This window comes from Adiantum capillus-veneris, chromosome 4 (genome assembly GCF_014529385.1).
Source record: "Adiantum capillus-veneris isolate H3 chromosome 4, ASM1452938v2, whole genome shotgun sequence".
Lineage (NCBI taxonomy): Eukaryota > Viridiplantae > Streptophyta > Polypodiopsida > Polypodiales > Pteridaceae > Adiantum > Adiantum capillus-veneris.
The window spans coordinates 163,944,664-163,972,040 of record NC_140934.1 but is presented as its reverse complement, the minus strand read 5'-3'; the positions used below and the strand labels follow the sequence as shown (position 1 = coordinate 163,972,040).

Here is a 27,377-nt window from a genome sequence, read left to right as displayed (position 1 = left end):
TCTCTTTCAGTGCATCTTTCTCAACCTTTGAGAGCTGGACAATTGGCGTTGTATCTGTTTCAGTAATGTGTACTTGAAACTCCTCCTCGCCACTTAGCTCTTCCGCTAGCTGTGTCTCCATCTCAGCAAATGAAATTGAGGGGATCTCTATCTGTGGATGTTCTGGAGTGGATGCCTCTTCTTGTGTTTTTGGCCGTCCCTCTCTCAATAGTTGGTTGACTATTTTAATTTCAGCTCTTTCTTTCAGCAGCTTGTCTTCTCTTTGGACCCACATTAAAGTCAGGTCTCTGCAGTGAGACTGCTCCACGTTAAGCTCCAGCTCAAGGTCTTTATTCTTTTTCTTTAATGCTTTGTAGACCTTGTCTGTTTCTTTGATCGAGGCCATTGCGGGATTTTCTTTGATTTGCTGCAGGAAAATTGCCTAATCATTTATTCTTTGCTCTGAGTACTGTAGGGAGGCATTTGCTACATCTAATTGAACCTGAAATTTTTGAAATGACAGGGTTGTAGTTAGAAGTTTGTTTGTAGCTTATATCAGCTGTTCATCTTTTGCTTTGCATGCATTTGACAATTTCGTAAGCAAATCACCGAGATCCTCCATCTCTTTCTACTGTCTATCCCTTGCAAGATGATGTTATTCAGCTTCTGCTTTCAACTCCTGCACTTGCCTTTGTAGATTGGTGATGACGTTTAGTCGGTCGTCTAACTCCCCTTGGAGTGCGTCAATCACCATTTCTAATTCTTTGGCCCTTGTGCTACGACTGAGTGCTGTTGAGCGAAGTCGTTCAGTCATGTCCTGCATTTTCTTGGCATACTCGTTAACTTGCAAGATCACTTCGTCATTGGATTGCCAATCTTTGTTCTGTGCTAGTTGCTTTGATGTTTGTGCAAATTCTTGTGTATCTTTTGGCGGCATCATGGCGGCTGGTTGTTGTTTCCCTTGTGGCTGTGGCTGTGGCTGATCCTCTTCCGCTTTATCATCCTCAGGCTTTGTGGATGCCTTGGCCTTCTCTTGCTGTGTTGAGGTAGAGGGTGTTTCCTTGGCCTCTTGTTCTCTTGGTTGCTCCAACTTCGTGTTGTCCTCTACTGGTGCAGGACTTGCTGACCTTTCTAGCTCTTTGTCTTGCTCTTTTTGCTGGTCTTCTATAGATTCAGCTGCCTGTTGTGAAGATTCAACCGCTTCTCTTTGTTCAGGCTCTGTCTCCTTGCTGGGTTCAGGTTCTTTGGCTTTATCTATTGGTGAAGGTGGTGGGCTCGACATGGGGCGATCATGCTGTTCAGAAACAAGTGAAGAAGGGTAGGGAGACACACCACCCTGATCATGTTGTGCTGCTCCTTGTTTAGTTGCTTCCTCTGCTTTCTTTTGCTATTCTGTTGCCTCTTTTGCTTTCCTTGCCGCTTCTTGGGCTTCTCTTAGCTTCAAGGATTCCGCTTCTTGATACATCTTTTCCAGTGATTCCATGGGATCTTTAGCGTGTTTCCTGGTATGATGCTTACTTCTTGGTCCTTTAAGCTCAATGGGTACCCACTTTGCTGGGTCCTTGCCTTGTGCTTGTCAGCTGCGTTTGTAAGAGTGATTCTCTCTTTCAAATCGGGCCTATTTTTGTATAGGTTCCTCCTGGTGTGTTGCCATGGCTTTTCTCTTCATTTCTTCCCGTCGTGCTCTTTTTTCCTCGTTATCAGAGCTTCAATGTTGTGCCATTCTAGCGGGCTCTCAGCAGACTCTTTGTCAGACTTGTATGATGTCTTAGTAGATCTTGTAGCTCAAGGAGAAGCATGTGATGACACTATCCAAGTGTTTTGATCTGGGGCAGGCGGTAAGTTGTCGGCCATGCCAATAGCATGGTAGGCAATTATAGTCAGAACCTCTGGTGCACCCAGATATGTGATTTTTCCTTCTTTCTTTGTCCCTTTCAATGTGGACAAAACATACTGTGCATGGTCAATTGGTTGCCGGGTTGTTGATTTTAGAACTTGTGTAAAGCTTGTGGAGACTGCATGATTTGGTGTTGTATACCTTGGCGGTCTTTTGGCAGTACAACCTTGCGGGCTCTTCCATCTGTTTGTGGATGAGGTCGGTAAATGTAGCAGCGGTGGTTTCCTTGGTGAAAATTTCTGTCGTCTTTCTATCTCTTACCCTCATTGTCATTCCCTCTGTTGGCAGTTTGAGTACCTCTGCCACTATCTCCTTAGTAAATCGCCACTTCAACTTATTCCCTTGTGGGTCAGAGATTTGAGCGGTTCCATCTTTCTTGATCGTGGACAGAAGCTCATAAGCTTTTTGAAAGTCCACTCCACATGGCTCTTGTTCATAGAAATCTTTGAGTTCAAGCCTTCGGTTGGCTTCTTTGATTTTGGGCTTTGTTGCGTCATCATAAACTTCTTTTGGTAGAAGATGCAGCTCTACCTGATGTCCCTCCTCGCTCTTGAATCTTTCGATGAACACTGTGGTCTTATGCTCTTCAAGCTGTTCTCTTGACAAATAGGTCACTTTGGCGGTTTTGACTGAATCAGGGTCCAGTTGGTATGGTGGTAGCTCTTGCAACTTTTCTTTTTTATTGAGCTTCTTCTTGCCCCTCTTTGCTGCTTGCATGGCTCCTGTTGAGTGAATAGAGTGTCAAAGTTAGTAAATTTGGCAGATTCTCTTTGAAATGTCCTTCAGTCTGAAATGCTGACAAATTTGGTCCAATTTGCTTCAAATCAATTTTTGAACATGGATAGATGCATAAAAACATGAAAAGATCAAAATTATAAAGTCCAAACAAAAAATTGCAACAAAAGTAAATAATCGCGATTATTTATAGCTGAGTAATTTTTTCAACTTTTTACAAATTTGGCATTACATGCTTGAAGTATATACCAAATAGATACTCTAAGTGAAATATGGACTCATTTGGATGCCCAGGGTGAAAATGGTGCTAGATTTAGGCTTTAGGTCTCTGAAATAGTAGATGTAAAGAAATTCTGAGATTTTGAGATCCAAATTTGTTCAAACTTGGCTAGTGGTCTTAGGGCATCATGTACTTTGGATGTATGATGGCAAAATAGCAAATTTCTCACATTTTGGCCAAAAAGTAAATAATTGTGATTATTAACTTTTCTACCAAAATGAACATTTAATGGTACAACTTGGTTCTAGGCATTGTATAGACCTTGTGTATGGGATATGGGATGATTTGGATCAAAAAATGTGATTTATAACTCAGAAATTGGCTTGCAAGAACTTCTTTGCGTTTTTTTGACAATTTTCCAAGTTATATTTGATCATTATAGCTCATACTTGAATTTTGGCATGTAATAGTTGTGTACAAGTGATAGGTGAGGTGATGATGCAACTTTCAAGCCAAAATAGTGCAAAAGTAAAAAAAATGCGATTATTTACAGCAGTCACATTTTTCTTGCAAAACTTAAAAATTTTGATCTAAACACATTCTATACACCTAAAACAAGTCATAGATTGAATTTGATAAAGTTTGGTCTTGCTGTCATCACTTTGTGCTTTCTTGACTCTAAAATCGTCAATTTCTATGACTACACTGCCTGTGAGTTGGTTAGTCACTTTCAAGGCTATGAAGTTGTCCGCAACATAGTTGTGAAGCAACTCATCCAATTTTGGCCCATTTGGAGTCAGTTTGACCTCGTATGTCGAATTTGACGCTTTGCAGCCTTTGAGCCGTTTTCTGCTTTTCGAGGGCTTTGTTTGATTGATTTCACAAAACCAATCATATACATTGCGTATAGACCTCGTAGGTAAGCTGTCTGTGGAGTTAGAATACAATTCTGGCATCTGTCAAAAACCTAACTTTTCTACTTGGGACCCCCTGGACCCTTGCCGAATGCTCAATTGGTGATATAGAAGTGTTCTGTTATATTGGGGTATGCTACATTTTAAATCTCATCCGATTTGGTTGAGCTGATAGACCCCTATAGTCAATTTTTGGTCATAGGTCTTCGTGCACTGCTCAAATTCTAGGGTTTTTTTAAGGGGTTTAGACTATCTACCGACTGTACAAAATGGATCATTGATGAGTAAAGAACTTACCCCTCATGTCTCGTGTGAGACGGAGCTGAAAATGGGTGACTGTAGACTCCGGAAAAAAAGACGCACGAAAGAGGTCAAAAAGCTCTCTCTCCAAAGGCAAGTGGAAATGAAGTGGTTTTAGCCTACCTGGGATATCTGTACCCGGATTTCCCGAACCATTTTTCCCCAGATTCCCTCGTTAGTCCTACTAGGCCGTGAAATCTATGTTAGACTCAAAATTTTTCCCAATCGGAGTCCTATAGCTCATTCTGCAAGAATTTTGCAAAAGTAGGTCTTGCAGCCTAATATAGGCTTTCCGCTTCCATCTTCCGATTTGATTGAAATTTTTTATGCTTATCCATCTTGACTTTTTAATCACCACCCTGTTTTCAGTTTTTCCATATGAGCTCCTTTGCTATTTATTATTAATTTTTGACTTGTTTATTGAAAAAATCAAAGAAAATAACAAATTGCGCTAAAAAAGAAAAGTGAAAATCCAATAATTAAGAAAATTCATTGAAAAACACAGCTTTATTGTTTTTTGTTGGATTTTTCCATTTTTAAGTCTAAATATCGAGAAAATTGATGAAAAATAATTAAAAAAGACTATTTTTTGATGATTTTCCAATAGTATATACACTATTTACACTCATCGGGGAGATATTATCACTTAAATTTTCCCTGTTGATGATTTATAAGGGAATTATTAGGTAATTTTGTAAAAAATCACACGTTAACATCAAACTTTTTCCTCCCTCTTCAAACATTGCCCTTAATTACTTAGTACTCTTCCACCCCTCCTAGATGGCGTACTCCGGGACGACTATGTGCATGGGTTGAACAATCATGTCTATGCATAGCCTGGGTTGGCTCTACCATGCTTTAAAGATCAATGCAGTTCAAACCATTATGTTGTGCAAGAGTTGGGTCTTGAGTAATTAACTCAAGGGTTTCTGATATTGAGGCTTTCTGATGTTGTCTTCCAAAGAGCAAATCTTGTAGCCTGTGTGCTCTTTTCTTGATTGTGCCATTAGGATACTTTAGCACGGTGATTTCGTGAGCTTTTGGTATCACTTTTGGCTATTGTCGAGCTTTTACTCGCCATTCATACCTTGGTTTGTCTTGGTCAGAATGGTGTGGTTGAGGTTTCTGAGGCTTAACCCTCCATTGCTTGATTGGTTTTCCCATTTGTGGAGGCACGAAATCCATCTCGTTTTAGGTTCCCTGCTCGGAGATACTCGTCTCTATGTTTTGACCTTTGGAACCGTCTTTGGTATTGTCGATGATGTTTTGGGCACCCAGATTTGAATTGGTTTGTCCTTAAGCTATGCTTTTGGTACCCAAATTTGCCTGACTCCTTGCATGCTACTTGTAGCATTTGCTTGTTGATAGGATGGAGAAGATTGATTACTTCGTGTTTTGGTCTGCTAATTGCTTACGTAGCCAATTGCTCAATTAATCCGATTGTAATAGGAAGTGGTATTTGCGAATCCACTTGAGCTATAGTCATCAATGATACCATATTTTCTGACCATCGAGGTATTATTTCCACGGAGAACAAATATGCATCTGGTAGATCATCATCTACTCCTTTAGGTGATCCCCCTGAAATAATCCTTGACAAATGATTTGGTCTTTAATGAGTAGTTTCCTTTTTTTACAACTACAGGGAAATCAAATTCCAGTATAATAATGAACCATCTCACTATTCTTTCTATGTTGCATGGCTTGTTGATCAAGTACAATAAGGCTTGGTGGTCCACAAAGAACGCAAATTTGTTTGCTAATAGGTAATGTCTATACTTTTTTACGCCATAGATCATCCCTAATCCTTCCCTTTCTGTGGTGGTATAATTCTTTTCTGCCATGTTCAATTGTCGGCTAGCATAAGAAATAGGAAAATCAATTTTCCCGTCTCCATGTATGTGGAATATCTTATTCCAATCTAGTGCTTTCAATATTGGAGTTGATGTGAGAGCTTGTTTAAGCTTCATGAAGGATTCTTCACACTCATCAGTCCATTCAAAGTGTGTAATCAAGCTATACATGGGTTTTGCAATTATAGTGTACATGTAAATGAACCGTCTGTAATATCCACAATGTCCCATGAAGGCTTGAACCCCCTTAACTGTTGTTGGTCTAGGCAAATCAACAATAACATGAATTTTATCCAAGTCAGTAGCTATACCATTTTTAAACACTATATGTCCAAGAATTTTTCCTTGTCTACCCACGAATGTGCACTTTTCATGATTTAAACAAATCCTATGAAGTCTACATTTTTCGAATACGTTTTTGAGATGTTCAAAATGATCAGCTCGGATTGATGAATGTACACATAGATTATCCATATATACTTCCAAGAATTTCCTAAGATATTCTTTAAAAGCATGGCTCATCAATATCTGAAAGGTGACAGAAGCATTAGTTAACCCAAAAGGCATAACCCGATAGGCACCCCATTTCATTGCAAAAGCTTTATGCTGATATTTTGGGTCAACCAAAAGTTGATTATATCCCAAAAAGCCCTCTAAGAAGTTGTAAGCTTATTACTTGCAACTCGTTCTAACACACGCTCAGTGATTGGAAGAGGAAAGTTGTCTCTAATGGTAGCTGCATTCACTTTCTTGAGATTGACGCACACTCATAATTTTCCATTCTTCTTGGGTATTACCACAATTGGAGACACCCAATCTATGTGTTCATTTTCATAACTGAATTCGGCTTCCTTTAGTTTTTCAACCTCTTCTTTAATCTTCTTGGCAAATGTTTCATTATATGTGTATGGCCTTTATCTACTTGGTTTCGCATCATCTCTCGTGGGTATGGTATGTTGACAGATTTCTGGATCAACACCCTTGAAATCCTTGTAAGACCAAGCAAAGATATCTCGGTATTCTTTTAGCAAGCTTAGCAAAAGCTCTTCTTCTTACTCTGTTAGGTCATTTGCAATGTAGGCAGGCCTAGGCTCTTCTCCTGGTTTAGGAGACTCGGCTTATTTTCGTAGTTCTCTAACAGGTTGTTCGACAATGATTTTTTGATCTTGGAGAGTATACTTTTTATAATGGGATGGAACATTCATAACATCTTTACCATCCTCTTCTGTGGTTTCCATTTCAGTCGTATATACTCCTTTAGAGCTTTTTTCAACTCTTGATATTTCTTTTTCCGCTCAACTCGTGTCATGGTTGGCTCCTTGTTTTGTTTGTTTGGCTTTGCTTGAGTATCCTTCCTTGTTTTTCTCAATGTTTTCAACATTTCCGGGTTTTCTTTTGAAGGATATCTGCCAGTGATTTTGTCCTTGACACAATCTTGTGCATCTACCTGCATTAGAAACTATGTTTTGCTAGAGACTAATGGCATAGGTCTAGCTTTCACGTTTCTAGTGTCTCTTTTTTGTCTATACCCGTTTTTTCTTCTCGATTTTTGGTTAGGAAAGTCAAAAAACTATTCCTCCCCTCCTTTCAAGAGTAGCTTAGCTCAACCCCGAATCTTCTGAGGTAGCTGAGTGTTCTTCTAACTCATCTATTGCATCATAGTAGAGGCTTGAAAAGACTTGTTGAGCTTTCATCAAGTCCTTGGGTTCCTCAATTTCATCTTCAATGTTGAGGGTTGAAATCATTTGGATGGGAATTATGTCATAGCCGTCCTCATTGCAAAATTGAGTTGGCATAGATGTATTTACACTTACATCCATTGTCGCTAAAATTTGAGTCCACTCAAATGGCTCAAACAAATGTTCTGGAAAGGGTTCAAGTACATAGGCTTCGTCTCTACAATCCCTTTATAGGATACATTCTTCTCTTTTTAAGCTCCCATTTTCTAAATCTCCGCATATCCAAATAGGAGTGTCTTTGTTTAACCACGATGAAGCTTAGTTTCAGCCGAGGAGACTGAATCAAACTCTTGTATGGGCATTTTCATGACATCTTTATAAGTGTGATCTTTTAAATTAACCCTTGTTATAGATCCCACTTGCTTCAAGTATAGATAGTTGTTTCCCCAATCTTGGATAAGTTGTACATGTCGCATGAAAGGTCTTCCCAATATGATTTCGTAATTGAGTTTTTTCCCAAAGTCTACTATGGCAAAAGTGTGTTGATGTTCAATCCCACAGGAATTGACTATCACTTTTTCAAGCAGCCCTAATGGTCTTTCAATGTGTTCGTCAGCCAATTGCACTTTCATTTGAGTTTGTCTAATGGCTGGTTATCCCCAGGATTCCCATATGGCTTTTGTGGCTATGGCTATGCCTGCCCCACTATCCAATATTGCCATGGTTTCAATGTCATTATATTTCATTGGAAAGGTTGTGTTTCCTTATTTCCCTTCATAATATTCTCCGATTTTGTTCATTGGGACAAATCGAATCTCTTTGTTGTTCATTTTGTTTTTCAAATTTCCCAAAATTTTCACGATGAGGCCCATTATCCGCACCTTCTCTAGGGTTTTTTGTAGATCATTCCATAAATATGGTCTAATTTTTAATAGTTCTCCCAAAGTAAGAGTGCATTGGATGGGTGTAGACATGATTGAATGAATATTGCCTACTTCTAGGGTTTGTTCCGCTCTTTTACTTGAGTGGTCTTACACACTATGGATTCATCTTCGTTGTCTCCCAAGTAAGAGGGTAATGTTTTCGAGGTCAATGGTTTAAAAATTCTTGAAGCTTCAAATCCACAATCCCCATACAAGGATTGTACATCCATGTCCATATCAGGAGGTAGGTTTTCTAACCAAAATTCCTCTATAGGAGCTGACTTTAGAATTAGGCTCCCATCATTGATCTCTCTAACTTTTTCTCATAAATGTCATGGCTAGTCTTCCTCTACGAATGGAATTCCATCTAAGGCATCTTTGCTGTCCGGCACTATAAGTTCTGGCTCTTTTGTTTCAAGGTGGGGTTCTACCACCACTTCGGATTTTTCTTTAGTGTCTCTTACCACAAGCTCCTCAGGTTTTGCCATACTTTCAACCTTGGGTTTTTGTTTTTCCAGCATTTTTTGCGTGATTCTTACCACATTTTGATAAGCTTCAAGCTTGAATGCTTCCATGTCTAGAGAAGGATAGTTTTTTAATTTGTTTTCCATGTTTTGGCCTGCTTTAAGTCCTGCTTTTGGTAGGCTTCCAAGGCTGCATTAATAGGCTCAAAAAATTTATCAACCAAAATTGATCCTTCAGATTTTACAGTTGTTTCTTTGATTTCGCTTCTAGTTTCTTTCACCTTTTCTTGGAATAGCTTCTTTGCTTTCTCTTCGATTTTAGCCTTTTGTTTCTGCCTTCTCATCTCATATCTTTTGCTTCTGCTTCTTTTGGTCTTTTGAGAGGTAATTTTTGTATTCTCCAAATCATCAGAGGAGTTATGTTTCTTTTTCTTAGCATGGGCTCTAGTGATTACCTTGATTGGAACAATTGGTTCACTCTCAGATGAGCTACTAGGTATTACTTGGACTACGTTTACTACTATTTTACCCTCGTTTAAAAGATTTTTAGAACAACCTTCTGGGAAGTGTCCTCCCTTTTTGCAACATTGTATGCAATAAGCTTCAGCTGGCTTGAGGTTCTTGTCCGACTCTGGGCATTCAGTTTTCCATGATCATCTACACCACAATTGTGACAGTTTCCCGTTCTTGGCTTAATCATGGGTCTTACCATAGGAGGTCTAACACCTTGATTAGCTACATAATACATCGGTGAAAGCTCTGGTGGAGCATAAGTCACAGGTTCTTCCATTGATGGTGGATGTGAATTATACCAATATCCTTCTACCATTACTGTAGATGGGCTAGGCTCAGCATAGGGTGTAACAGGCACTAGTGCTTATTCATCTATGACTCCTTCTGAATGCATATACTTTACAGGCACTGCATTATGTCCTAGATAAGGAGATTGTTGACCCAACACGGGTTGAGGTCTTTCCATACCCATCGGTGGTCTTTGAGATGGTGCCATGTTAGGTTGGTATCTATACATGGGTTGTCCTTGTGGCCTCATGGGCACGTACTGAACATTCCCATCATACTTTGGTCGGTAGTAGCACTCATTGGCCTCATGGTTGGTTTATTTTCCCTCAATTGCACACCATTTCTACGGTCTTATTGGTTGTCCCTGTTGAGGTATCCCTTGTCTTGGCCCTCTTGTAGGTGCTTTTTGCATGTTATTGATCACGTCATTCATCCTTTTGTGCATGTATTCTATGATTGAAAGTGGTGCTACAAGAGCTCTTCCCACTTGTGCTGGTTTGGTGGATGTTGTTTTCTCACTTTGGTTATCCTTAGGGACATCTTCTTCGTTGAAAATATCACAATTGTCTCCTCAGTCAATAGCATCTGACACACACTCTTCTAGGGTTGTATGTTTCTTGCTATACAGTATAGCATGAAGTTCTTTGTTTAGCAGTCCCTCTAGAAACAAAGACCCTAGTCGTTCTTCTACAGGTATCTCTAGCCCTGGGCATCTAGCAATGTATTGTTTCATTCGAGTTGCACAATCCCTAACAGACTCACCATGTTTCTATTTAAAGCTGTAGATTTGAGCTACCGAATTGTGTTTGATCCCCGTTTTGGAACAAGCAGCTACAAATCCTTGAGCTAATGTGTTCAAGTCCATGATTGACCTTGGTGGAATGTTTTGGAACCATGTCAATGCTTTTTCTTCTAATATCATTCCAAACCCTTCAAATTGAATTTGGAAAATCAAATATGCGTTCATCTCTTAGCACTTGCTTAAAGCTTGCTAAGTGGTCCTATGGATCCCCAGATCCACTGTAATTTTTAGATTCATTTTTGAAAATCAGCTGGTCTGACGTGTCTATTTGGTTCAACTTCCGATCTCCTGGCAGTTGGTCCTGTTCCGAGTCCTTCAAACCAGTTTGTTGGAAATAGTGACTCATGTAGCCCTGGATTGGCCTTAGTGTCACCCGGTTTTCTTTGTGATGATGAGGCTCTCTTCAGTGGATACTCTATTGGAGGTTTCTCCAAGTATGCCCTAATTTCCTAGTACACGACCAGATCTAAGGTTCATAAAGACTTATGAAACCCTGGATAAAGTACTTACCTTTGGATTGACTTGTTGTCAATTTCTTCCACCTGACTGGATTGTACTCTCTGTCTGATCTACCGATTCCTCTTTTGCAACTCGATTTCTGTACAATTTGATCAAGTTAGCTATTCTTCTATAAAGACATTATAGTTTTTGCTAGCTATTATGATTGGTTTATGTATATCACTGCAAATCGAGCTAATTTAGTCAGCAGTTGAGATTTTCAAACTCGACTTTGGCAAAAACCAAAGGATTAATCTGCAACCTGGAAACTGAATGAACATGTACCAATTTGGATCCGATTGAACCCAAAATTTCCCGGTGGCTTTGTATTATGTTGGTCTAACACTGTACAAGTTCAAAAGTAAAAAATGGTGGCTCTGTGTAGCAGAAGTCAGCTTTTTACACTTTTTGACTTGGTTTGCCAAGTATATAACCTGTTAAGGTCCTTGGACAAGTTTCAACAAGTTTGGACAAAATCTGTTCAAGTTTATCAACTATTTTGTGTCCGCAAACTCTGATTTCAAGAATCTGGCTTAAGTCTCACTTTTGTGATCCAAATTTCACCAAAATTGATTTGTGGGGTCTACTTGATATGCTTGACCTTGTGGTATGCTCAAATATGCAAGACTGTCAATTTTTGGAGCAAATGTAAATAATTGCGATTATTTACTCTAGCTATTTTTTTGCAAGTTTTTGTCCAACCTTGACACAGATCTATTAAGCACCTCTACTTAAGGTCTCTAGCCAAGTTTCATCAAGTTTGGATAATTTTTTGGTCAAATGGTCATCAGTTTTCTGTCCGCAGACTAACTTTGCAAATTTGGTTACAATTTCCAATCGAGAGATCCAAATCTCACCAAATTTGGTTTGTGGGCTTATTACAACATGGTAAAACTAGTGGTATGCTAACTTAGTCAAAAAAGTTGAAAAATGGGACAGATGTAAATAATCGCGATTATTTACATATGATAAATTTTTGCATCTTTTTAGTCAACTGAGCATGTACACATGTCTATCACATCAATACAAACATATGAATCAAATTTCATCAAGTTTGGGCTATTTTTTCTCAATTTACACTCAAGTCTTCAAAAGTCAGTACAAACTTTAGTTTTTACCTAGTTTTTTGCCAGATTGGTGATCCAAATTCAATGTGCCTTTACAGAAGTTGTTTGTACACATGCAATGAGTCACTCTTGGTCAAATCTAAGCTGAATGTAAATAATCGCGATTATTTACTTCAGGCTTGAAATGAACCATTTTTTGCACTTTTTCCATGGACAGTCATTTCATGAGTTATTTTAAGCCTATGAATCAAGTCAAAACTTAATTTGGCTTAAATTGTTAAGAAAAATCAAATAATATGAGTTTTGGCCAACTCTTGAAATTTTACCTCAAAGTGTCCTTGAACTCACCACCTGATGCATACAACTTTTAAGCATACTCTCTAATCGGATTGAGTGGTTTGGAGTCTTTTCGTGCTATTTCTAGCGGTAGACCTAAAATTCTACACTTCAATAACAACTCACAATGATTCTCTCAGAGAGAGCAATGTTCTGAAATCCACCTCGGATCCTACTTACCCTACTCCTAGGTTCTCATGCAATGGGGTTGTGGAAAGTGTTCACAAACACTCGTTTTTTTGTTTTTTATGGTTTCTTGAGCATTGATCTTAAGACTTGTTTCGTCTATCAATCATTCTCAAAATCCTAATCTAATTCTACAATCATACAATCCTAAAGGCACTCGACAAGTACGATTACTTTCAAGCTACCTCTACACAACAAAAGACGACAATCTTAAGCTATGCGATTTCTAAAAGAAAGTTTCTACTCTAGGAGATCCTAGAGGAAGTTAAAGGATAACTTCGCAAGACGCTCGTGTTTTTCCCTAGTTTAGGTCTCTTTGATCCCCGGCAACGGCGCCAAATGTGGGACGGGTGTCTAACCTCACTATTCTATCTTATTGCAGTTTTAGTGAGAACCACGATTAAATTGTCAATCCATGGGACGAAGCTAACTCGACTAGTGTATAGAGGCTACAAGAGGTTGTCAATCTCTCTGAAAACAACTAGAAAATCGCATCTGACTCAAGCTACACTCAAGTGACTGAAATCACCAAAAGCCAATCGCGCATCGGCAAACAAATCACATCCGTTACAGCATCAAATGACATCCAAATGTAATGAAACTTCTAGGACATGTTTATAAAACCTAAGCACACATGCTTATGGTCTCAAACCCCACTTTAGGTCAAGTGCCAAAATCATGATTATTAACAGCAATGGATTTTTGACCTAGTCGTTTTCAACCTAGAATGCACTTAAATGCTTAGCAATGATGCCCCAATATCCCTCCTATGCTTAGTTTTTTATTTTGAAGTGTAAATTTCTACTTATGATGAGATTAGGCCGCGGGTCGGCGATGCCGAAAGCTACGAAATACTGTGATGTGTTTACGTCAATGCGTAGAGCTCTTACCCGCTGTTGCAATGCAACAAATGCGATTGCAATGTGACAAGCGGGGAGGGAGTAGGAAGTGTGAGAAGGAGAGAAGGGAGCACCATTAACTCACGCTGTGTATTTCATTATCCAAAACTTACAAAAATTGGTTTTTATACCTTAGCCAAGGTTTTTGGTGGTCAAAACTAATAATTTGGGAGCTCTAATTAAAGATAGGTAACAACAGGTTGATACAATCTGGAAGCTTGTAGCCCCGGCTCAATTATTACAAGGTTTACTCGAAAAATAGGAGTTACAATATTCTCGATTAAAAAAAAAAAAAAGTGTTTTTACATGGGAGCTCTAAAAAATGGTATCTGTGTTAGCTTGCTGCTAACACCATCCTTCAACATGAAGACGACAAGGTGCTAAGACATGGTAAGATCATCCGAAGGTATCTTATTATGTTCAGAAATTATCCTTTTGAAGGTGCTAGATGGATGCAAGGACCACAACTTAAGGATAATATGAACCTTGTCAATGCCTACAATGCTACACTAGAGTAAGAAACTATAAATGCATTTTAAATGAAAAGTATTTTTGTCTTATAAGACTCTCTCTTTTTCTTTTATTGTGAACAATTTAACAAGTATGCATGCTTAGGATCATGTTTGTGGTGACAACGTCTCCCAAACACCAAGTAGAATTTGTCACTCTACTTTGGGAATGTGATATGGACTAAAGAGTAGACATGCTTGTGGTAGCTAAGTCTGTCAAGCACCAAATGGATTAGTCATCCATGCTGGAATGATATCATAGGGTAAAAAGGGATCCTTTATCCCCGCTAGGAAACCATGGACTAATGGCTAGGCTTTACCTTCTCTACCTCATAGTCGAGGACAACTATGATTTCAAGAGAGAGATAATGTCATAAAATCTAATATCCATTTATCCCATATGATTTTCTCATATTGAATTAATCATTTAATATGGGGAGATAAATGGAAATAAAAGTTAGGATACAGACATATGCTGCTAGACCCATTTTCAATAGGGGACCAAGAGGAGAGATAAGCTCATCTCAATCAGGGTCCAAATGGAGAGAGGTCTACCAAGGAGCAATGTGCATCTAATGGAGCTTTAAAAGACCTTAGGTTAAGCTTCATTAAAGCCTCCAAAGGCTAGTGTTAAAATCCCTTAGACCTAGAACCTTTAGGTAAAATTTTGGCCAACTTTAAGTGGTGGAGGTGTTTGAGCACAAAAGTCAACAAATAGTCCTACAAAGGAGGGGGCGAGCCCTTTTTCTAGGGGGATGAGAGAGAACACACACACACACACACTCTCTCTCTCTCTCTCTCTCTAGACCCACTAAATACAAAGAGTGCATATAGAACACATGTCACACAACTATCAAAGTTGCCCCCTATTCAAACCTAATTCCTATTGGATGGCCTATGGCAAGGTCCAATGAGAATTAAGCTTGAGTAAATTAAACTTAAACAATTTAGAAAAAGCCTTGACAAAGAACCAAAGAAAAGTAAGATCCCTAAATTCCTATTGGACAGTCTACCAAGGGGTCCAATGACAATTAAGCAGCCCATAAGCTAGCTTAATTCCTATTGGCTTGTAGATCTACAGGTCCAATCAAAATTTAGCTTCATTTAAATAATCAGCTAAGCTCTCTCTCAAAAGGGGAAAAGGAGGACAACTGTCACAATGCTACACCCCACGCTTGTTATGTTGCAGACCACAAATTAGCTAGGCCCTGGCATGGACCAATAGGATGCAAGCATGAGTAAGGAGAGAGAGGGGTATATCAAGGCAAGAGGAGGCTCTTATTTTTGGGCATATGCAGCCACACACACTCACACAACTCATGTGTTGAGCAAGAACTCCATCTCCTTCTCCAAGCTTGAGAACTAGAGAGCCTACACCAACACCTCTTGGCTACGGAATGCAAATCCAAGCAAGAGTCAAGCTTCAATTACATGATCATCTTCTCTACTATCTATATTACTATGCTAAGCTAAGCTCTAAGAGTAATCTATGGAAGGGAAAATACTTCTTTCTCATATGTTACATCTTCTTCCTCTTCACTTTTCTCATTCCCTGCCAGCTCTCTTCACCTTTGAAGGTGTTTAAGGTCTTGGGATTGAAGCCGAGGATAAGTTTATGTTATTGCAAGTAAGTTTAATTGTTGTTTTGGGCATAATCTTGGTGCATGAAGCTTTCCATCTTCATGGCATCAACAAGGTCTCAAGGAACACAAAGAATGTATTGTACCAAGTCTCTCTTTATGGGAGAACATATAATACAAAAGCCTTTTGGAGGGGAGACCGGCTCCAAGTAAATCCGGTCCTCAATTGTTGTCAATTTCTCTAATTCTCTCTCTTTTAATAGGTCCCTTATTGGATCCTTGGTGTGATAATAGATCCTCCGAGTGACCCACTAATGTTTTAAACAAAATCTTTCCCCACTTCATTACCAACTTTATTACAAGTGTTTGTTAATATACAATCTTCATTTAAGTGTCCAATTATATGCAATCACAAATATTCATGTCCATAAAAGGTCTTTATTTTGCATTTTACCACAACAAACACAACAAATAGTGGTTCCTTCATCTTTCTCAATTGCTTGACCAGTCCTGGTTTTGGATATTTTTTTAAGAGCCCCGTTATAGATCTTGTACTGGTTGGGTGTTTTCTTGAATGCAACATAGCTATGCGGCTACTGATGACTACGTGTGATAATGGATCCTCCAGGGAAGACAAGCAAGGCGACAATTTCTGGCCGCCTGTGCTCAGAAGAAGGATTTGTTCCAAGTCAGCAGGATACACACTGAGCTTGGCAATAGTGGGTTACTTCAGAAAAACGCTTATTTGGGGAGCACAATAGTGAGTGTATATGCCAAATGTGGTGTCCTTTTGAAAGCACGAGAAGTTCTCAGATGGGCAGGAATGTCATCACTTGCAACGCTTTGATTGCAGGATGCGAAGGGAAGGCTCCTATGCGTGCACCTTGAAAGCCTGCAGCCTTATGCAAGAACTTTACAATGAGATTGCTAGTCAAGGGCTGTTGGAGAAACATTGTGTGCTTGGCAATGCTTTGATCGACATGTATGCCAAATGTGGTGTCCTCATGAAAGCACGAAAAGTTCTTGCTGGGCATCCTCTTGGGGATGTTGTCTCTTGGAGAAACATTTTGTGCTTGGCTATGCTTTGGTCGACATCTATGCCAAATGTGGTGTCCTCATGACAGCACGAAAAGTTCTTACTGGTCATCCTCATCGGGATGTTTGTCTCTTGGAGCGAGCTGATTGTAGGATATGCCAAACATGGTTGTGGCAAGGAAGCTCTGGGCTGTTTTTATCAGATGCGAAGGGAAGGCGTTTCTCCCAATGCAATCACATATGCTTGCACATTGAAGGCATGTGGCATTACGCAAGACCTTCATATGGGTGAGAGGATTCACGATGAGATTGCTAGTCAGGGGCTATTGGAGAAACATGTGCTGCTTGGAAATGCTCTGGTTGATATGTATGCCAAATGTGGTGCCCTCACAAAAGCACGAAATGTTCTTGATGGGCAACCACTCCGGGATGTTGTCTCCTGGAGCGCGTTGATTGCAGGATATGCTCAACATGGCTGTGGCAAAGAAGCTTTGGCCTGTTTTCACCAAATGCGAAGGGAAGGCATTTCTCCAAATGCAATTACCTATGCTTGCACATTGAAGGCCTGTGGCCTTACACAAGACCTTGTCATGGGTGAGAGAATTCACGATGACATTGCTTGTAAGGGGTTGTTGGAGAAACATGTTGTGCTTGGCAATGCTTTGATCAATATGTATGCCAAATGTGGTGCCCTAACAAAAGCACGAGAAGTTCTTGATTGGCATCCCCTCCGAGATGTTGTCTCTTGGAGCGCGTTGATTGCAGGATATGTCCAGCATGGCTATGGCAAGGAAGCATTGGGTTGTTTTCATGAGATGCGAAGGGAAGGCCTTTCTCCGAATGCAATCACCTATGCTTGCACCTTGAAGGCTTGTGGCCTTACGGAAGACCTTTACATGGGTGAGAGAATTCACGAAGAGATTGTTAGTGAGGGGCTATTGGAGAAACATGTTATACTTCGCAATGCTTTGGTCGATATGTATGCTAAATGTGGTGTCCTCGTGAAAGCACGAAATGTTGTTATCGGGCATCCTCTCAGAGATGTTGTCTCTTGGAGCACGTTGATTGCAGGATATGCCCAACATGGCTATGGCAAGGAAGCTCTTGTTTGTCTTAACCAAATGCGACGGGAAGGCCTTTCTCCAAACGCAATCACCTATGCTTGCACCTTGAAGGCCTGTGGCCTTACACAAGACCTTCACATGGGTGAGAGAATTCATAAAGAGATTTCTAGTCAGGGGCTGTTGGAGAAACATGTTGTGCTTGGCAATGCTTTGGTTGATATGTATGCCAAATGTGGTGCCCTCACAAAAGCACGAAAAGTTCTTGATGGGCATCCTCTTCGGGATGTTGTCTCTTGGAGCGCATTGATTGCAGGATATGTCCAACATAGCTGTGGTAAGAAAGCTCTGGGATGTTTCCACCAGATGCGGAGGGAAGGCCTTTCTCCAAATGCAATCATCTATGCTTGCACCTTGAAGGCCTGTAGCCTTATGCAAGACCTTCCCATGGGTGAGAGAATTCACAATGAGATTGCAAGTCAGGGGTTGTTGAAGAAACATGTTGTGCTTGGTGGTGCTTTGGTTGACATGTATGCCAAATGTGGTGCTCTAAGGAAATCACGAGAAGTTCTTGATAGGCATCCATTCCGGGATGTTGTCTCTTGGAATTCGTTAATTGCAGGATATGCCCAACATGGCTGTGGCAAGGAAGCTCTGGGATGTTTTCACCAGATGCGAAGGGAAGGTCTTTTTCCAGATGCAATCACCTATGCTTGCACCTTAAAGGTTTGTGGCCTTACGCAAGACCTTCACATGGGTCAAAGAATTCACGATGAGATTGCTAGTCAGGGGCTGTTGGAGAAAGATGTCTTGCTTGGCAATGCTTTGGTTGATATGTATGCCAAATGTGGTGCCCTCACGAAAGCACGTGAAGTTCTTGATGCGCTTCCCATCCGGAATGTGGTCTCTTGGAATGCGTTGATTGCAGGATATGGCCAACATGGCTGTGGCAAGGAAGCTCTGAGCTGTTTCAACCAGATGCAATGTGAGGGTTTCTCGCCGGACGAATTCTCCTGGAGTGCTCTTATAGGAGGCTATGCACAGCAAGGGCTGGCTGAAGAAGCTCTGAAGTGTTTTTGTTGGATGCAGCATGAGGGCACCTTGCCAACTGCAATTGCTTTTCTTAGTATGCTCAATGCATGCAGTCACTCAGGTCTATTGGATGAGGGCCAAATGCTTTTTGATAGTATGATGGAAAAATATGGCATTATACCAGACGAAGAGCACTACACTTGCATGGTTGGCCTTTTCGGGAGGGCAAGGCATTTTGACAAAGCTATGAGAGTAATCAAGATGATGCCATCATCTTATTATCCTCCAGTTTGGTCGGCTCTTCTAGGTGCTTGTCAACAATGGGGAAATGTGGAGCTTGGAAGATTGGCCTTTGAGCGTGCATAGAATCAGATAAATGTAATGATGCAGCATATGCAACTTCTGGCATGCGGGAGGCTGCACAAAACATTGAATCTGAGTATCAGGAGTAATGCTGGACTCATGCAAGTGGAAAGGCTCATAGATCTTGAACTTCAATTCCCCTAATTGGCATTGGGTCTATTTCCCTTGATTCAGCATTCTGAGAAACTGGCTATTGCTTGTGCAATGATCAGTACACCAAAAATTTGCTGGTATGCAGGGATTGCCGTGCTGCTACCACACTGATATACAAAACAGAGAAACATAAAATAACGGTGAAAGTTGCAAATGGTCTGCATGTTATGGAAGGTGGAAAATCAGTAAGATAAGCTTTGGGAAATGTCAATTTGGGGAACTTGAAGTCTTGTTGTGTTTAACTCCAAAGGAAGCCCATACCCTTGTGACAAAAGGTCCCTACTTTGCACATTACAAGAATATTATTTGTTATTTAAGGTTCTAACTCAGGGCCAGTTGCTATCAGAAAATGATGGGTGTTTATTGAGGTCCTATCTCAGGAGGGTGTCCAGCCAGATAGCCTGAGGGAGCGTCTGTCGATGATGCGATGGTGTACCCTCGCTTGCATGGAATAGCTATGAGGAGTGGCAAGCACATGGGAGAGGAGTACTGACAGCCACTATACCTACTCATACGACTACTGGCAACTGATGGCCGATCACTGTTTAGTGCCATCTGGTGGCCGCTAAGGCTTGTTAGTGGTGTTTTTGGATTGTGAATGGAGATGTCATGATTAAAACTTGCCCTTGTTGAATCGATGAGGATCTTGACTTCATAACTTGGGAATTGGAACTGGATTCCAGAGACATTAGAAGTGGGCAACAAACTGATGATGTCGTCTAATATATTTCATCGTCACTCTTCTCTTGTTTTATGATCGGTTGCTGCTAACAAAAACTCGACTTTGTTGAAATCTTGGATGAAATTTCATCTCTATGACAGTTAACTTGTAATAGCTTTGGACGAGTCTTCCATTTGCCATAGATTTTTGTGCAAAGCTCATCGAATACTGCAGATTTGCTCTGCATTAATCACTTCAAGCCTGTCTATGTCTTTTGAACATATAAATGTTCTTACTTGTTATTTAAATGTAGAAGTAACACAAGATTTTATCTTAGATTTTAGGATTGTGGCTATTGACCCTTGTTTACTAGATTGATCCTTTTCCACGGTCATAATGTTCTCCAACTAACATGTGTAAAAGTGCAATCTTGATATCGTTGTAGGTTAGTTAATCGACTCATTCCTAACACAGACCTAGATTCATGAAGAAAAGCCATCAACTAATGCTGCAAATCTGATCTTAATACACATGCACATTGCAACATGTAAAGTAATGTTTGTAGCCTGTGATGTTTATTCTCCCTTCTTTGTAGACCATTTTTTCTACTTCTACTCCTCCCATTCAAAGAACAAATTACAAAAACTTCCATGATATCAGGACAAAGGTCTTGTGGGAGGCAACCCTTAAGGAGTTGGCAGTTCAAAGGATATCTGTAGGCAAGGATGTATAAATACACAGATTGGGTGGTTATCAACCATGCCTTGTCGATTGGGTTTTGGGTGGAGGTATGGAGATGCCATAGCCGCTGCCCTCTCATTGGTATCAGAGTTATTCCATTTTTTCTTTTGGAGAACATACTGAATTAATAAAAGGAAAGAAATATAAAATGCCCCTTGGGATGGAAAGGGGAATCCAGACTAACTATTCACATACATTGAGGTAGTTATGAATAAGAAACAATCTAGTGGGATCGTAATGGGCAAGAATAACTTTTCACCATCTCTGCCATCTGAGCAGTTTCAGAAAGGTTGAAACCTCGACGTCTGAAGCTTTTGTTACCTGATCGAGAATCTCCTTCACAGTACCTTTGAAACTAAAGGCCAGGGGGGATATCACAGTAGGAGAAGGAATGGCCAAAGCTAGCATTTTTCTGTCTTTCCAAATGTGGTGTAAAAAGACCCCACATTTGTCTTGCTATGTGTAGATATTGACGTCTATATCGATTGTGATATGAACGCTGCGTTATCATATATACTAATGTATATATCGACACTTGCATTGTCACCCAATTCACCATTTAAACTTTCAAAAAGAATAACAAATTGATTAATACCAACTTAGCTTGAAAGTATTGAGATGACACGAAATTTGAAGAGAATTTGTATCCCATTGATATAAATACGTTATATACAAGGGATCGCCAATGCCAAAAGGTTGAAAAAAATATAAATAGTATGAAAACTTGCTACATCACAAAAATAGGCGAATGTCTCAAACTAAAATGACATATAAACAATAAGTAGAATGTTGGTGTTGGAACGAGTTGGTCACTTATGACAACTATTTTAGGTTGAGTTAGTAGAGTTAGCTAAACCAATTTAGGCAAGTAGAATTTAGACCACACATTACTAACACAGACCTAGATTACATAAGATTATGAAGAAAAATCATCAACACTTTTACTAATGCTGCAAATTTGATCTTAATACACATGGAACATGTAAGGTAATGTTTGTAGCCTGTGATGTGGTATAAAGGGGCATGCAATGTAGGCTATCTCTATCAATTTTTGCAGCAATCTCTTGTCATAGAGGCCAAAGGAAACTTGGCAAGGGGTGTTTTTTTTTTTCTCTTAGAGCGCAGGGCTTGTTTATTCTCTCTTCTTTGTAGACTGTTTTTTCTACTCCTCTCATTCAAAGAACAAATAACAAAAATTCCCATGATATCAGGACAAATGTCATGTAGGAGACAACCCTAAAGGAGTTGGTAGTTCAAAGGATATCTCTAGGCAAGGGTGTATAAATACGCGGCTTGAGTGGTTATCAACCATGCTCTTGTTGATTGGGTTTTAGGTGGAGGTATGGAGATGCCATAGCCACTGCCCTCTCATTAGTATCATAGTTATTCCATTTTTGTTGGCATCAAACCTTGATGCATTCCAACACTGCTACAGTTATATGTTTCTTGAATTGCTACTAAGGATTTTCATTTGGTTGGCCTAAGGCCTTTTTGTAGAATGAGCCCCCACATTGGTCCATGTAGCATAAAGGTCTTCCCTTGATTCAAAGTTCAAGAGATCAATGCACACTGCTCTAAGATCGTGAACGCACTGCTCCAAAATCCTAAAGGCCATGCTCTAGTGTTAAATTGCATATCATCGATTTCTCCCATCTTGCTCTTTGAATAGGGCACACTACAAGGGGTTCTCCACACTTGTGACACCCCTATCGATACAAATAAACTTGGTTTTTTCCCTCGAGATGTTGATATCACCGTCGTGAACAATACGTTGATATACACGTCAATATTGCGTCGCTATGTGTAGATATCGACGTCTATATCGAATGTGATATCAAGATTGCATTATCATATATAGTAGTGTCTATATCAACGCTTGCAGGTACAAAAATTTTGAGGTGGGAAGACCAAGGACCAAGGTCCTTGCCACCCAATTCATCATTTGAACTTTCAAAAATAATAACAAATTGACCAATACCAACTTAACTTGAAAATATTGAGATGACATGAAATTTGAAGAGAATTTATATTTCAGTGATATAACTGCGTTATATACAAGGAATTGCCAATGCCAAAGGTTAAAAAAATTGTATATAGTACAAAAAGCTACATTACAAAAATGGGCAAATGCCTCAAATTGAAATGACATATAAAAAATAAGTAGAATGTTGGGATACAAAATGGAAAAATTGTATAATCCCCAATAGATACATGTATATAAACTAAAGGATTTGGTAGTGCATGAGTGCACTACTTTGGTGATGACATTTTCTCATGTTGCAAAGACATTTGAATCAAATTCTACAAAACGAAGAAAAGTTTAGGTAACAAACTTATATAGGCAAACACGTGGTTTAACATAAATAAAATTAGTGATAAGAATTTATATGTTTTACTCCTCTTCGTTGAGATCACAAAATCTTCATGAGATTAGCAAGACCGTGGATTATGCCATAACTGCACTCCAATGGTGTAGGCTCACAATTCATCATCGCCCACAACACTTAAAGCAACACAAAAAATAAATTAAGCAATAGCTTATAGAAATTAAATCGAAACTACTTATAGAAATTAAATTCAATTGTACTTACAAAATCATCCTCAAGATGGTCCATTCGTTGTTGTTCAAGTGGTACAAATTCCCCAATTCTACTCGAGTCTTCGCTGTCTCTTTTTGCTGCTTGTGCTTGATTTTCTCATGTTGCAAAGACATTTGAATCAAATTCTACAAAACGAAGAAAAGTTTAGGTAACAAACTTATATAGGCAAACACGTGGTTTAACATAAATAAAATTAGTGATAAGAATTTATATGTTTTACTCCTCTTCGTTGAGATCACAAAATCTTCATGAGATTAGCAAGACCGTGGATTATGCCATAACTGCACTCAAATGGTGTAGGCTCACAATTCATCATCGCCCACAACACTTAAAGCAACACAAAAAATAAATTAAGCAATAGCTTATAGAAATTAAATCGAAACTACTTATAGAAATTAAATTCAATTGTACTTACAAAATCATCCTCAAAGATGGTCCATTCGTTGTTGTTCAAGTGGTACAAATTCCCCAATTCTACTCGAGTCTTCGCTATCTCTTTTTGCTGCTTGTACTTGACAGGATTTTTGCATAATTCCTTCTTTTCTTTCTTTCAATTTTTCTTGTCAATCCCGAACGGATTAGGCGTATCAGTCTTCAATGCTTTGTCTACTTCCAATCGCTTGTGCTTCAAGTAGTGGCACATTCGTGTGTACATCCATTTGGTGGAGAAACGGTGCTCCACACTCGCCAGATAAAATGCTATGTGAAGCATGCTTTGAGTTTGGTTGGTATTTCCTTTCATTTCTTTATGAGGTGGTGACAAAATACCTGTAAGCAGAAGTTGTGCATGGTAGTAGTAACCTTCCCACCATTATCATCTGCCTAAATCTTGTCGATGGTATAAGGAAGGTCCATCACTATGGTGCTAAGGTGAAGGTGATGGTCCGTGTGAAGTACACACACCATGTGATGGTGTTGGGGATGGTAACTATGATGGGCCAACTTCCTAAGGTAGGGACTGAGTGAATGTCCCCAAACCATTTCCTTTGTGTGGATGGCAAAGATGCTAAAAACTCCTCCATGACCCTTTGACCATAGCTACCCATGAGTGAATATATATAGATAGTGAAAAACATCAAAAAAAGGAAGAAATAAATTAAAAGTGCAAGAATGATGTAAGGCCTACATAATAAACATGTAAGCTTAATTTGGTTAGAAACCATTTTACTTTAAACTTTGAATAACTAACATAACTTTGAACTACATCAATATTTTTAACTTATTATTGAAACAAAAACTTGAAAAACTTAAACGTAAACATATTTAGCTAGTTAGTGTTACAATGTATTTGTACTTTAAGTAGCCTCTCTCTCATCTTAAAGCACAACTCATTATAAATCCTTAATCTAAAAAGAGCTCTCCCTCTAAAGATACATCCTCTAGTTTGTTTATTGCTATCTTTGCATCCTGTAGATCATTTAGCACTATCTGTGCATTTTTACTTGTGTTTTCTATACCATTTTGGTTTATGTTTGTCTCTATGTTTTTTGAAGCATTTTTATTTGCGTCTTTTGCTGTGTTTCTAGTGTTGGGAGATTGTAGCCCTCATAGGCTCATGCACTTTGCGGGGCTATTTCAATGACATACCACTAACTCGTTTGCAAATCCTTGAGATATAAAATCACTTAAAAAAGAAGAAACATGCCGCATGAGAAAAAGACGCTACAAAAACATGACTTGCTTGTTCACAATGTTTGGGGAGTATGAATGTATCTTGAAGATTGGTGCATCTTTTCATTGAGTCTACCTCAAGAAAACCCAACTCTCCTCTTTGCATGGTAGCAACATGGTCCTCCATGTTAAACTTGATTCATTGCACATCCAACAATTCCACTTTGCATTCTTTGTAATCTACTCTCTAAGTTTCTTGCACGGTTTCGAAATACATGAGTTCTACTACAACTAGTACATTGGAGGATCGTCGTTGGCTAGATTGCTCAAATTTTGCGATGATCCCAATCGTGAGTGTATCACTTTTTGTTGATACACTCTACCCTAAAGTGGCAACCTTTACACCATGATGACATATACAACATGTATAGTGGCAAAAGAGAGAAATGAGCATCAACATCATAAAACACCACACCACACGACAGAGGTTAGATATTTACCTTGGGACTACAACCCCATGAATAATCCTACTCATGTTCTATCACATACTCTTGTTGTGTGGCCCTTTCCATGACATTGTGCAACCATCTTAGACTCGTGAATGGTGGTAAGATCTCAAAATCTGTAGGGTAAAACATCAATGGATGCTTTCCCAATCTAAAGGCATATCGTGTAGCAAGTCACTGTCATTTTTCATCATTGCATTGGGCAAGGCACTTTAAATTTCTAGATTGTGAAGCATGTAAAATTGACTGATCTTTGCTTCCAAGTCCATGGTCATTTTCTTCTCCATGCTCGGTCCCACCATCATAATACTAGTCAAGCGCTCATCCTCAATTGTGTGCCAAATCATGTTATCTGCACGATCCATCCCAAAGAGCCACTCAGCAATGTATACTAATGACTATAAAATGAGCCACCTCTCTACCATGCTTCCCTCTAGGTGCTCCCTTTGATGCACATTTTCCTTGATTGTTTTCATAAAGCACTCTAGGAAGAACATCCATTTGGAATGCATGATGCCTACTATTTTCATCTCTTTAGTTGTGTGCACAAGGAGATGTACTTGAATAGTAAGCATGGTGGTGGAAAAATGTGTTTCAATCATGCAAACACACTCCACAACATTATGGTTTGTAGAAGGTATGGAGACAATGTTGATTTCCTTTTGGGAAGTTCAATGAATCAATGTAGCAAGTTTATAAATTGTTGCACCAATGGGGAAGGACAAAGAATCCTCAATGACCACGAGTAAGATAAATTGTAAAACACGTTACAAGATTTATTAGGTGAAGCATACACTTTACTATGGTTTAGGGTCATCAATTTAAAGCATACATAACGCAATTTATGCCACTCATGTGACTTCAGGCCAATGAGTTTTCCTTCCTTCATTAATGCCATCTTGAGTGAATACATTACACCTATGGGAATTCATATAGTTTGCATGATCTCTTTCACCCCGTGTTCTTGGTTCGTCATCAAAATTCAAGGCATTTTTGACAAATTTATTGACTTGTCGTTCATAGTTTGTGGCTAATACTACTCCATACAACCTATTTCTCTCAAGTCAACCTGTATAATAAGCTTATTTTCTTTTTGATGAGATGGTCCCACGATAAACATCCCACATTCTTGAATATGTGCATCGGATTAAGCAAGTGATTCTCAATTTTCCCACTAGGGAAACACATACCATATTGTTGCAACGGTCAAAAGGGTGGTGTCCCTTCAAAATACAAAAAAATACCATGCTATGATTGATAAAATTAATAGGTCTTTATACTTAGTGTACCACATATACACATAAACAAAGTTTCCATGATCTAAGAGAGACAAAGAGCCAGAGAGAGTAGGATAGCATGTGCAAATGTACCTCCTAGAGCAGAGTGCTCCACCGGCACAACGAGAGAGAAGAGGTGCGAGAAGAGAAGATGAACATATAGCACTGGGTGCAATCTCCCCCCGTGCAAGAGTGAGCATTTCCCTCTTGTACATATTAATTTACAAATTGGTCAATGCTCAAAAATAATTACAGACTATCCACCAGAACATAACGTGATTGTAGCTCATAGAGAGAACTTTAATTACAAGATACACATAGGTTTGCTATTTTTGGGCATAGTCCATTTCTTTTTCCGCCTCTCAACCGCAATAAATAACTAATTATCAATTTTAACTAGATACCTTCCTGCTGGGAAGCAACTATTCTCAGTTGTTGCTAAGATAAGAATCCGCAACCCATACTTGTCAAAAAACAATCGTTAACACTAGGTGTCAAAATGAAAATAATAATTCATAAACTTAGAGAAACACATTTGCTTATGCTTGTCATCATCTACATATTGCATATTCTAGTGTCCCATACCATGAGAATATACAATATATATCATAGGTTTGGACATAGCAAGCCAAAGGAAAGTTCTCCAATAGCTTATGCTTCAACCTTGTATCGCTAGGCTACAACATATATCAAGT

At 39.3% G+C, this 27,377-nt stretch overlaps 2 pseudogenes; both read left to right on the top strand.

Annotated features, from left to right (window-relative positions):
* Positions 1–16,264: 16,264 nt before the first annotated feature.
* On the top strand, positions 16,265–16,763 carry LOC147460294 (pentatricopeptide repeat-containing protein At4g18520, chloroplastic-like; annotated as a pseudogene).
* A 36-nt stretch (positions 16,764–16,799) lies between these two features.
* On the top strand, positions 16,800–20,200 carry LOC147460293 (pentatricopeptide repeat-containing protein At4g18520, chloroplastic-like; annotated as a pseudogene).
* The last annotated feature ends 7,177 nt before the right edge of the window (positions 20,201–27,377 follow it).